The sequence below is a fragment of the Dioscorea cayenensis genome, chromosome 4 (assembly GCF_009730915.1).
Source record: "Dioscorea cayenensis subsp. rotundata cultivar TDr96_F1 chromosome 4, TDr96_F1_v2_PseudoChromosome.rev07_lg8_w22 25.fasta, whole genome shotgun sequence".
Classification (NCBI taxonomy): Eukaryota; Viridiplantae; Streptophyta; class Magnoliopsida; order Dioscoreales; family Dioscoreaceae; genus Dioscorea; species Dioscorea cayenensis.
The window spans coordinates 16,399,004-16,410,396 of record NC_052474.1 but is presented as its reverse complement, the minus strand read 5'-3'; the positions used below and the strand labels follow the sequence as shown (position 1 = coordinate 16,410,396).

Genomic DNA, 11,393 nt, shown 5'->3' with positions numbered 1-11,393 from the left:
TTCTTGGCTTGAAAGATGCGGGTGCCACCTCTTTCTCTTTGTTTGCTCCCTTCTCAACCTCTACAACCTCGGGTGCATGTTCTTTCTGGGCTTCTCACCTCAAGCCTCCCTTCAACCTCATGACCGCTTCTCAAAGCGATCGCCTTCACATGTTCTCTCGGGTTGGTTTCTGTGTTGCTTGCTAAACTCCCATGTGGCCTTTCGGAAAGAGATTTCATAATTTGCCCCACTTGATTTTCAAGATTGTGCAAGGAGGCGGTGTGATTGCAAAGTGTAGCCTCGATCGATTCAAACCTTGTATTTGCCGATTGAACAAATCTAGCCAAGTGCTTCTCCAAACCGTCATCTGGGTTTCCAAACCCGAAATTCTGCTTTTTCGACTTGAGGGGCTTGTTGTTATTGTTGGAACCCCGATGGCCCCATGGTCTCTCGGGGTCCTTGATTACTCCATGAAAAGTTGGGATGATTCTTCCAATCTGAATTGTAGGTGTTGTCTGTATGGATTCCCTTGAGGTCTCATTCCATTACCTACAAAGTCAACATTCTCAACTGAAGAAACATCACCAGTGACGATTGCGCAATGGGAGGGAGCATGTCTTCCACCACAACTGGTGCAATTGGTTACGGCCGCAACTCTATTTGAAGCTATAAGATCTAGCTTCTTACTCAAACTCTCCACTTGGGCCGCCAATGAAGTTACCGCATCAATTTCATAGAGACCGGCCACCTTTTTCTTATCCCTAGCGTTCCACTGGTAGCTATTTAACCCCATTTTCTCAATCAATTGACGAGCCTCATCGGGGGTTTTGCTACCTAAGGTACCTCCTGCCGCCGCATCCAAGAGTTGCCTTGTACTCGGGTTCAAACCATTGTAGAAGGTTTGAAGAATCATCCACTCTGGGAATCCGTGTTGCGGACACTTTCGAAGGAGTTCCTTGAACCTTTCCCATGTCTCAAATAGAGACTCCAATTCCAACTGCATAAAGGATGAGATCTCATTCCTAAGCTTTGCTGATTTTCCGAGAGGGAAATAACGGGCTACAACAGCTTCTACCATCTCCTCCCATGTAGTGATTGATGCTCTAGGTAATGAGTGTAGCCACTGCTTCGCTTTCCCCTTTAAGGAAAAATGGGAAGGTTCTCAATTTGATGGCATTATCCGTCACACCATTTATCTTCACAGATGTCATACACCCTCGAGGAAGCTTTCTATGTGATCTGTTTGGATCCTCATCGGCCAAACCGTTAAATTGTGCGGATTGTCTGCAAAGATATGGATGAATGCCTGCTTTTAGCCTCAAGTTTTGAGCTGTAATTGGGGACGCACAATACTCGATTAGTCCCCAACACTCGAAGGTCCGGCATAATCTGGATAGTGTCCATTGTTGCTCATTTTGTTCTGCCATGTTGTCAGATCCTTCTACTTCCAAATTAGCTGGATTAGGCTATTCTTGTACATGTTCTTTCCCTTTTCTTCTAAGTGTACATTCAAGCTCAGGGTCTCCTTCAATCAATATTGATGGATTCCCTTCAGTCATAACCTGGAGCTGCACCAAAAATAAAGAAAAAGAAAATCAGAACGATGATAGAATAAGAAGATATGAATTAGACTGTGTGGTGAAATAGCTAAGAAAACAAAGTGCAAAGTATCTCTAAACGCCTAGCTCCCTGGCAACGGCGCCAAAAACTTGACAAGGTCCCATTGCATATATCACGCAAGTGCACGGGTTTGTCGAAGTAATAATCCCGGGTGAGCGGGGTCGAATCCACAGGGAGTAGGGATTAAAGACACTTAATTCGATTCTTAGCTATGTGGAGTATCAACAATGATAAGTGTGGTAATGATTCAATTCTCTGAAATTAAAAGCAACAAGTAAGAGAGCAAAAGTAAGGAGGAGGCAAGGCAATCGATAAAGATGGGGTACTCGGATGATGCTTCACCTAGGATAGTTGCTTCAAGTGCAAGAACTCTCTATTATGCTTCCAATTCAATGCAATGGTGAGTCGTGGAAATCCTTACATACATAGTACCAAATCTAAGGTCAACTATGCCTAACTCTATACATGTCCCGGAGGAGAAATCGAACAATCTCAACACCTCGCACTCGCATAGAGTTGCAATGAGCTCTAGGGATTCCAAGTGATAAATCTCTTCCTAGATTTAGACCTAAACCTTTGGTCCAGGCGGAAGGTCCCTAGCCACAATTAAGCCCTAGATACTAAGATCATCTCAACGCTTCACTCCATTGCACGCGCAACTAGGCCCATCGAAGCTCCCCTACCAACCTTCTTCCTAATGGAATCACGATGTTGGAGCCGTAGAACCTCTCCCAAACCTTGGCCAATACCCCTCGAAATCCTAGCCGAAGCCCTCTCGCAAATTGGGGAAAAGATGGAGAAAAGAATACCAAAATCGGGGCTGAATCAGCTTTAAATAGGGCTGGAATTGGGCAACTCCATGGGCGTGGACGATACACGCGCCCGTATGGAGTTTCCACACGGGCATGGATAATTTCCACACGCCCGTGTAGATTCTCTATTTCTCTGGTTTCTCTGCATAAGGAATGAACGCTTCGCATTTATATCGCACAAGCACTTATCAGTAACCTTGTGAGTGAGTGACACACCACGAGCGTTAGACAAAGCTAGGTTGGAGATGGTTGAGAGGGTGAGTCAAGAGGTACAGGAGCGTCCCCTTTCCCCTCCGACATGATAGATTCTACCTCCGTTCCTCGAGTTCTTTGCGGCCATAATAGGGTGAATGGTGTAAGGGATGACCCTCCGCTGGGGGTTAGTTGCGCGTGCAATGGAGTGAAGTGTTGAGGTGATCTTAGTATCTAAGGCTTAATCATGGTTAGGGACCTTCCACCTGGACCAAAGGGTTAGGTCTATAATTAGGAAGAGATTTATTACTTGGAATCTCTAGAGCTCTTTGCAACTCTATTTGAGTGCGAGGTTGAGAGGTTATCTAGTCTCTCCTCCGGGAAATGTATAGAGTTAGGCATAGTTGACCTTAGATTTGGGACTATGTATTTAAGTATTTCCACGACTCACCATTGCATCGATTAGGAAGCATAATAGAGGGTTCTTGCACTTGAAACAATTATCCTAGGCGGAGCATGATCCGAGTACCCCATCTTTATCGATTGCCTTACCTCCTCCTTTACTCGTGCTCTCTTACTTGTTGCTTTTACTTTTGAGAATTGAATCATTGTCATACTTATCACTATTGATCTTTCACATAGCTAAGAAGCGGATTAAGTGTTTTTATTCCCTACTCTCTGTGGGTTTGATACCCGCTCATCCGGGATTATTACTTCGACAAACCTGTGGACTTGCGGGATATACGCAAGGGGATCTTGTCAGGAGGCTTGGAAAAAGTATGTTCCTCCCGACTAGACATTGCATAGCTACTTCTTTTAAACAAAAAATCTACTTGCCGGGATGGAATATTTGTTGGAGAATCCAACCATCTTTTCTTTGTCCTCCAAGGAAACAATTTCGGTTGGCAATTGTCCAAGCTTAGCACAGGTGGGTCATTGGATGGCTTCAATCTCCTACCCATGTCTTCTTCCAAATCCAAAATCTCTTTCTTGCAATTTGTGAATTGATTAATCCCAAGCAGAGGTGCTTGTTCCATTACCTTAGGATTTAATTCTTCTTGTGTATTTTCAACTTGAAAGGGACATGACACTAGCAAATCCTCTTGAAAATTTTCTCGCTCATAAGCACAATCTTCATTCACACACTCCAAAATCTCAAAATGGTATTCAGCTTCTTCCTTTTCATTTTCTGCACCAATGTACTCAATTTGCCCAACTTTATCATTGTCGTTCACTACCAAATCATTTCTATAAGGAACTTGAATTGCTTGTTATATACTTGTTGTCCCTTGGAGAGTGTGTCATGTATCCCTCCTAATTGATGCTCAAGATTTTTAAAGGAGACTTCATGACATCTTATTGTGGTCTCAATATTTTGGACATGGACATCAGTTTCTTCATTAAAATTAGCTAATACTTTTTGCAATTGAAGTGCATCTTCTCCAACTATCTCATCCTTTTGACATTCCTCTTGAGGTGGTTTCCAATATTATCCATCACTATTCCACAAGAAGTTTGAGTAGCCCTTTTCAATTAGATGATTTGCGTCGCAACAAGGAATGCTCTGTTGTTGTGAAACAATAATTCTATCAACTTAGATTCAACTCGAGAATATAGTGCAATAAGCAGATCAATAATCATTTAAACTCCTTGCAAAAAAAAAATAAGACATGACAAAAGAAAACAAATGAGAATGATGGAGAATAAGAAAGTGTAAAATAGAATGAATGATAAATAGCTAAAATGGCAAAGTGCAAAGTGTCTCTAAATGCCTACTCCCCGGCAATGGCACTAAAAACTTGACACGACCGAATATGTGTGTAAACCACAAGTGTACCGGTGTTAAAATAATAAATCCCAGGTGAGTGGGTATCATATCGACAGGGAATAGTGAATAGAAACATAATGATTACTATCTAACTATGATGAGAATAAATCGATGGTATGATGAATGAGATTTATATAAAATGAGATAAAAGAAATAAGAATGAGAGGCACAATAAAATTGAGAGATAAGGTAATCGATATAAATGGGGTACTCAGATATTGTTCCGCCTAGGATAATCATTTCAAGTACAGAACCAACTATTATGCTTCCTAATTAATGCAATAATGAGTCATGGAAATTCTTCAATACACAGTGCTAAATCTAATGTCAACCGTGACTAACTCTATACCATGTCCAGGAGGAGAAATCGAACAATCTGAACACCTCGCATTCGGATAGAATCGCATGGAGTTCTAGGGATTCCAAGTGATGAACCCTCTGCCTAGATATAGACCTAACACTTTGGTCCAACTGGAAGGTCCCTAGTCATAATTAAGCCCTAGGTGCTAAAATCACTTCAACACTTCACTGCGTTGCCTCTGTAACTAAGCCCCAGCGCGAGGTCATCCTTTAGCCAATTCACTCTACTGTGACTGCAAAGAACTCGAGAAAATGGAGGTAGGATAAATCACACTGGAGGGGAAAGGGAACACTCCACTATCTCCCGACTCACCATCTGAACCCTCTGAAATCTAGCTTTGTCTAACTCTCGTGGTGTGTCACTCACTAACAAGGGTTACCAAGATGAATTCTTAACCCTAGTGTTACTATAAGGTACCATTCAATCAATCAAGCATTCAAGATTGGAACTAAAATAAAACATCAATTAATGAAAGCATAATAACAAGGTTTAATGAAACAAATACATCCTAGGGTTCAAAAATCCAAGTACCCACTAGGTGGTTTAGCTCTCCATGGAGCTAGTTACAATCAATGAAATCGAAAATAAAAACAAGTAATCCATAGAAAAACCCCCTTGGTAGTCTTGTCGATGGTCTTGTGGAGTGGCATCGTCTCCTCCAAAGGTCCCCTTGTCCGGCCTAGGGCACACCTCGCCGGTTCGGTGTGGACAAAAGCTCCCCCAATAACCTTTTTCCATGTGGAACGCGATGTCGAAGCTATAGAAGCACTCCAAAACCCTAGCCGCCGCCCTCTTGAAAGTGGGAAAAGATGGAGAAAAAAATGCTGAAATCGGGGCTGAAATCAGCCTTAAATAGGGCTAGAATCTGGAATCCAGACGCCCCTTTGGATCAACCACACGGGCCTGTGGAACAAACACACGGGCCTGTGGAATTAATGCACGGGCCTCTGGAAATCACTTTTCTTCGCCAGCTATGAATAGTACCTGCTACAATGAATTGCTACAATTTTTGCTACAGTACCCCCACTTCATTACCGGCTCGAAATACTCCCGAATCCATGTTCTCATCAAGGTAACATAAACGGGCACACGTTTACATCGTAAATCGCTTTGCTTCTCTAATAAACGGCTATATTGGTGCAGATCTTGCTATACATGCACAAGCCAGAATACTTGAATTTGACTGCCTTTGTGCCCCTCCAACTCATTGTGCTAACTGGAATACGAGGAGGTTGGCACACATTCTCGCATCTTGAACCCGACTTATGTCTTCATGTTTGATCCTTCTCAAGATTTCCTCCAAATGGTGCATTCATGATCTACATTGGCTTTTTTCTCTAACATTCATTTTCACAACCCTATATGCATGAAAGTAACATAAATGCACACATATTAGCATTAAAACCTGATAAAAGTATTGCTCATCATAAGGAAAGAACACTTCGCATTCTTATCACACAAGCACATTTTAGAGACGCCACCAGAAACACATCAAGGCTGTTGGGGAGGTACGTGAACCGCACAAGTTGGATGAACAACTGCTAGGTGGTACCAAGCTTGATAATTCCCCTTCTACCTTCAAGAGACTTTGCTCATCATGCTTTCAAGTTATGGGTAAGAGGTCCACCTTCATCTATGAACCCCCGTGAGGTAAGGCAAGGTACGTCAAGCTTAGTGATATTAAACAAGCGCTTCTTGGAAGGCAACCCAAGTGTTTACTGTTTTCTTAGTTGTTAGTATAGTGTTTGCATGAATAAACTGTTGAGCGTTGGTGTCATGATTTTTTTTTTGCTTTTGCTATGATTTTATTGTGGACTCTTAATATCATCGTATGTTTTCATGTCAATTTGGCAAATTTTTGGTCGCTCGAGGTAGTTTGTCATGTTTTTCGCTGGTATATGTTGCTTGATAGGGAAGGGTCTGAGTGTGTATACATGTTCAGGAATTTTCTGCAGAGCCTGTAGAGTTTTCTAAGGCATCCAAGGAAAATGCACAAGCGTGTGGAAATTCCGTATGCCCATGGATTTGCATTGCGAGCTCGTCCAGAGAAGACATAGGGATGTGGATGAGCCCCTATGAGTGACCATGTGACTTCCGCACGCCCGTGGGTAATTTTTTCATGGGCGTGCGTTTTCCTTCAGAGACTTCGCAATTTATCCCGAGAGCACACAGGGGAGTGGACTCGCCGCTGTGACAAACGCACGGGTCCTGGTACTTCCCGCACGCCCATGTGGATCTCTGCAGAAGAGCTCTCCTCCATCCCGAGAAGACACAGGGGCGTGCGCTTGCCCCTGTGAGTTGGACCTGTGAATGTCCACAACCGTGAGAACTTTCCAACGAGCATGCGAAACACTTAGCGATTTTTCTCAGTTGTACAAAGAAGCCACAAGGGCGTGCAGCTGCTCCTGTGGGTCAGGTGCACGGGCGTGGATATTTTCCGCATGCCCATGCAGATGCTCTCACTGACATAGAGTGGCATCAAGAGAGCACACAGGGGCGTGCGTTTGCCCCTGTGAGTCTCTATGGTGGAGGCACACGGGCGTGGGTAATTTCCGCACGACCGTGTGGATGCGCAAAATTTAAAGAGACACGAGTTTTTCTTTACAATTTCTTGAATTCTCTTCTCCTTCACTTCCAATCACTCAAAAAAACCACTCTTGATCAATTTCCCGACTAATTTAAAGGGATTTCCAGTCTATTTCTACGCCAAATTTGAGGTTTTTATACCCATTTCATGGGTAAATCTTTTAATTTCTCTCATTCGCCAATCCTTGTTTTTAGTGGATTAAATGTCTTGAGTTGCAACAACTTTCACTATATAATTGTTTATGCATGTTTAGAAAGTGTTTAACTGTGGTTTAAAGTTGTATTTTTGGAGAATTTATGTGCAACCGTATGGATTTCATGCCCCGCAGATCCACACGGGCATGGGTAATTTCAACAGGCCCATGTGGAATTCTGTAGTACTGTTTCTAGAGCTTCGTTGATTATTTTCTCGTTAATTCTTACAGATATGGCACCTCGTTCAAAGTAGCATAAAGTTAAGCATCCCAGAAAGACGCCACCTGAGCCAGTTCACATGGAATTCTTGAATAATGAGCATCAGACTCGATTTGAGAGATTATAAGCACTCAGTTTTGGTCAGTTTCGCTTTGTGGATTTGAGTGTGCTGAGAGAGATTTCACGGAGTGATGAGCTAGCTGTTGAGATTGATTTGATGCTAGCCGTGGGAAGCTGGAGAAGATTATTAACTATCCAAGAGCCAGTTTTCTGTGCATTGATGCAAGAAGTGTTAGCGTCTTTCGAGTTTGATCAGGCATATGGGAGATTGACACCGTGAATGCTATACAGTTCCGAGTATTCAGATATCCATTTTGCATGAGTGTCACTGAATTCTCTATTCATGTGGGTTTGTATGATAAAACTTACAGAGGTACATAGGAGTATGGACGCTTGCCGATGGATTTCCCGGGCACAGTGATTCCGTAGCAAGCGTACCGAGTTTTGTGTGGACATGGGCAATACAAACAAGGAGTGTCCAAGGCCACCAGCCTATCTCGGCTGAGCTACAGATACTTACACTCAGTCCTCAGTAGGTCTGTGTTTGGTCAAGGTGACAACACAGATGTTTTGAGTGGGCAGGACCTAGTTTATTTATACTCCATGGTCTGCAATGTGCAGATTCACCTGGGGCACATAGTGGCGAACGTCTTGAGGCACTAGGGCCAATTTGTGAGAGTGGTAGTATTATTCGCTGGTTCCTACGTCACTAGACTCATCTTGGGGATGGGTTTTCTAGACGCCATCCGAGGTGCCGAGAGGACGGTCATGCCTTCTCCTCTTGGGCTTGATACGATTAAGATGATGGGGTTGGTGCGTAGATGTGGGCCTGGAGCATACATTCTAGTTAAGGCTACCCCGGAGATCGCTGAGGGCGGAAGGGATGCAGCAGAGAGTTCAAGACATGTTCCCGAGCCTTAGTTTGCACCGATAGGGACAGGAACACACCTTACAGCATAGGAGATACTCTGGCGTTCGGTACCCATTTTTACTCCCGCTCGAGCTCATGATGATTTTGAGAGGCTCGAGAATGCTGTGGGTGAGCTTCGGTTTAAGCTTGTGGAGGTCCGAACTGTACAGGTTGTGTAGTATGCGGGGATTATGGCGCGTCTTGACATCGTACTGCAGCTATTAGGGCGAGATGCATCCTCCCCCTTTATTAGGAGACCGAGGACCCCTCCGGCATTACCACCACTATTTCTATCGGCGCCATTTGTTTAGCAGCTGCAACATCAGCAGAGCCGACATCTGGCAACATCGACACTTGACTCCGCTTTTCATTTCTTTACTTATGCATTTTATTTTGGACTTGTATACCCTGAACGGATTTTTTTTTCTAAGTTTATTTTCATTTTGTTGTCTCGAGTTGTACTCATTGCCTTATCATTTATATACTCAAGTCATTTTTCTTTTATTGAGCTTCAATGAACCCCCTTGTGTATGTGTGCAGATGGTCTTGTCGGTATGGGAATTGAGAGCTTGTCATGGACACGGCTAAGGTGCTTAGGCACTTGGCCATGTGTGCTTCACAACCCGTTGGAACATCACTCCCAAGGATTTAGCTCCATCAAATGCAACACTAGGAGTCAGGGGAGTATTGTTTTAATTGCTTCTCCCACATATATGTTCTTGATTGATATATATTATGAGTGAGCTTGCATGTGTACATTGGGGACAATGTACAACTTAAGTGTGGGGGGGAGTTTCATAGTGCACATATCTTTTATATTAGTTTTATTGTTATACATGCTCACATAGCTAATGGCGGTTCACCTTAGTTCCAATGATTGTATTCTTGAGTTTAGGAGAATTTTTAACATTGAATGTTCTCATGCTTTAGTTTTTTCTTGAATTTCTTGGAATTTTTGCCCGATTCACACTTGTTGCACTTTTCACTCTTTAAACCCTTTTACAAACTCAAGTTTGATGTTAAAGGGACTAGTTATATTTGTGTCTTTTGTTAGTTTTGAAAAAAAAATTAAAAAAGGAAAAGAAAGAACAAAATAGTTTCATTGTTTAGTTGTGTTTGTTGGGTGGAAAGAGCTACCACCTATGGAGTATGAAGCTACTCTCATAAGTCGGATTCTAGTTATGCCCTAATAAGGGAAAGAGCTATCTCATGGGATGAGCAAAAACTACCACCCCGGTAGAAAGAGCTACCACCTCGAAAGTGTGAAAGCCACCTTAGCGGCCGCTTTGGAAAGGGCTACCTTAGAGGATGTATGAAGCTATTACCACCTTTTCAAATTTTTGTTACTTTTTTGTAGATAAATAAGTCCCTTTTTACTTAGAACTTTAAGGAGTATATCTTGGGTTGACTTGAGTTTTCATATTGATTTTGTTCTTACCACTATTGACTCATCTTCACTTTAGTTAAATAGCAATCTTTGTGTTTCTGATCACTATTCCCTGTGGATTCGACTACCCACTCACTAGGGTATTATTATTATTTCGACAAACCCGTGCACTTGCGGGTCACACGCAAGGGGTGTGTCAAGTTTTTGGCACCGTTGCTAGGGAATAGGCGTTTTAGAAACACTTTGCACTTTGCTAATTTAGCTATTCATCATTCATTGTATTTCATATCTCTTATTCTTACATTGTTCTGATTTTTTTTTCTTTTCTTTATTTGTAGTTCTAGGCTATGACCCAACAGAACACTTCAATATTGGTTGAAGGCAATCTAGAACTTGAACAAAAATTTTGAAGAATGTGTAAAGAACCTGTGCAAGAATAGAATCATCCAGCTGAAGTAGAAGTTGAAGAATTTGAAAATATGGATGAACAAGAGGGCCAACGAAGAACTTTCTTAGATTTTGTTAGACCTACTATTCATGGAACACAATCGAGCATTATGAGGCCACAGACAGTAGCCCAGAATTTTGAGTTGAAGCTGGGCTTTATTCAAATGTTTCAATAGTCCGCACAATTAAATGGGTTACCCGATGAAGGCCCGAACAATCATATTGAGAACTTCCTTGAAGTGTGCGACATGTTAAAGGTCAATGGGGTTTCTGATGATGCAATTCGCTTGAGGGCTTTCTAATTCTCTTTGAAAGCAAGGGCCAAATAGTGGCTCCATTTATTGCCCAGAGCTTCCATCACAACATGGAATGAAATGATCGAAGCTTTCCTTACAAAGTACTTCCCTCCGGGAAAATTGGCAAATCTTCATAATGAGATATCTTCATTTGTTTAGATGGAGCTTGAAACTTTGTTTGAGACTTGGGGACAATTCAAGGATCTTTTGAGGAAGTGTCTACAACAAGGGTTCCCCGTGTGGATCATCATTAATACATTTTATAACGGGTTAAGCTCAACCTATAAACAACTTCTAAATACCGCCACATAAAGTACAATGGGGAACAAGACTCCTGAAGAAGGCTAGAAATTGATTGAAGAAATGGGTTTGAATAGCTACCAATGCAATGCAAGAGAAACAAAGAATTGTAGCTGGACTCCATGAAATTGATATGGTTACATCCTTGGCAGCCCAAGTAGAGGCATTGAGCAAGACATTGGATACGTTGACTTCACCAAG

The 11,393-nt window shown here is 42.4% G+C and overlaps 2 non-coding genes across 2 annotated transcripts; one reads left to right on the top strand and one right to left on the bottom strand.

Annotated features, from left to right (window-relative positions):
• The first annotated feature begins 902 nt into the window (after positions 1-902).
• Positions 903-1,009, top strand: LOC120259784. Its single transcript, XR_005536334.1, has one exon. It is a non-coding gene; the product is annotated as a small nucleolar RNA R71 (small nucleolar RNA).
• Positions 1,010-11,018: 10,009 nt separating this feature from the next.
• On the bottom strand, positions 11,019-11,125 carry LOC120259726. The gene has a single exon (XR_005536281.1). It is a non-coding gene; the product is annotated as a small nucleolar RNA R71 (small nucleolar RNA).
• Between the last annotated feature and the right edge of the window lie 268 nt (positions 11,126-11,393).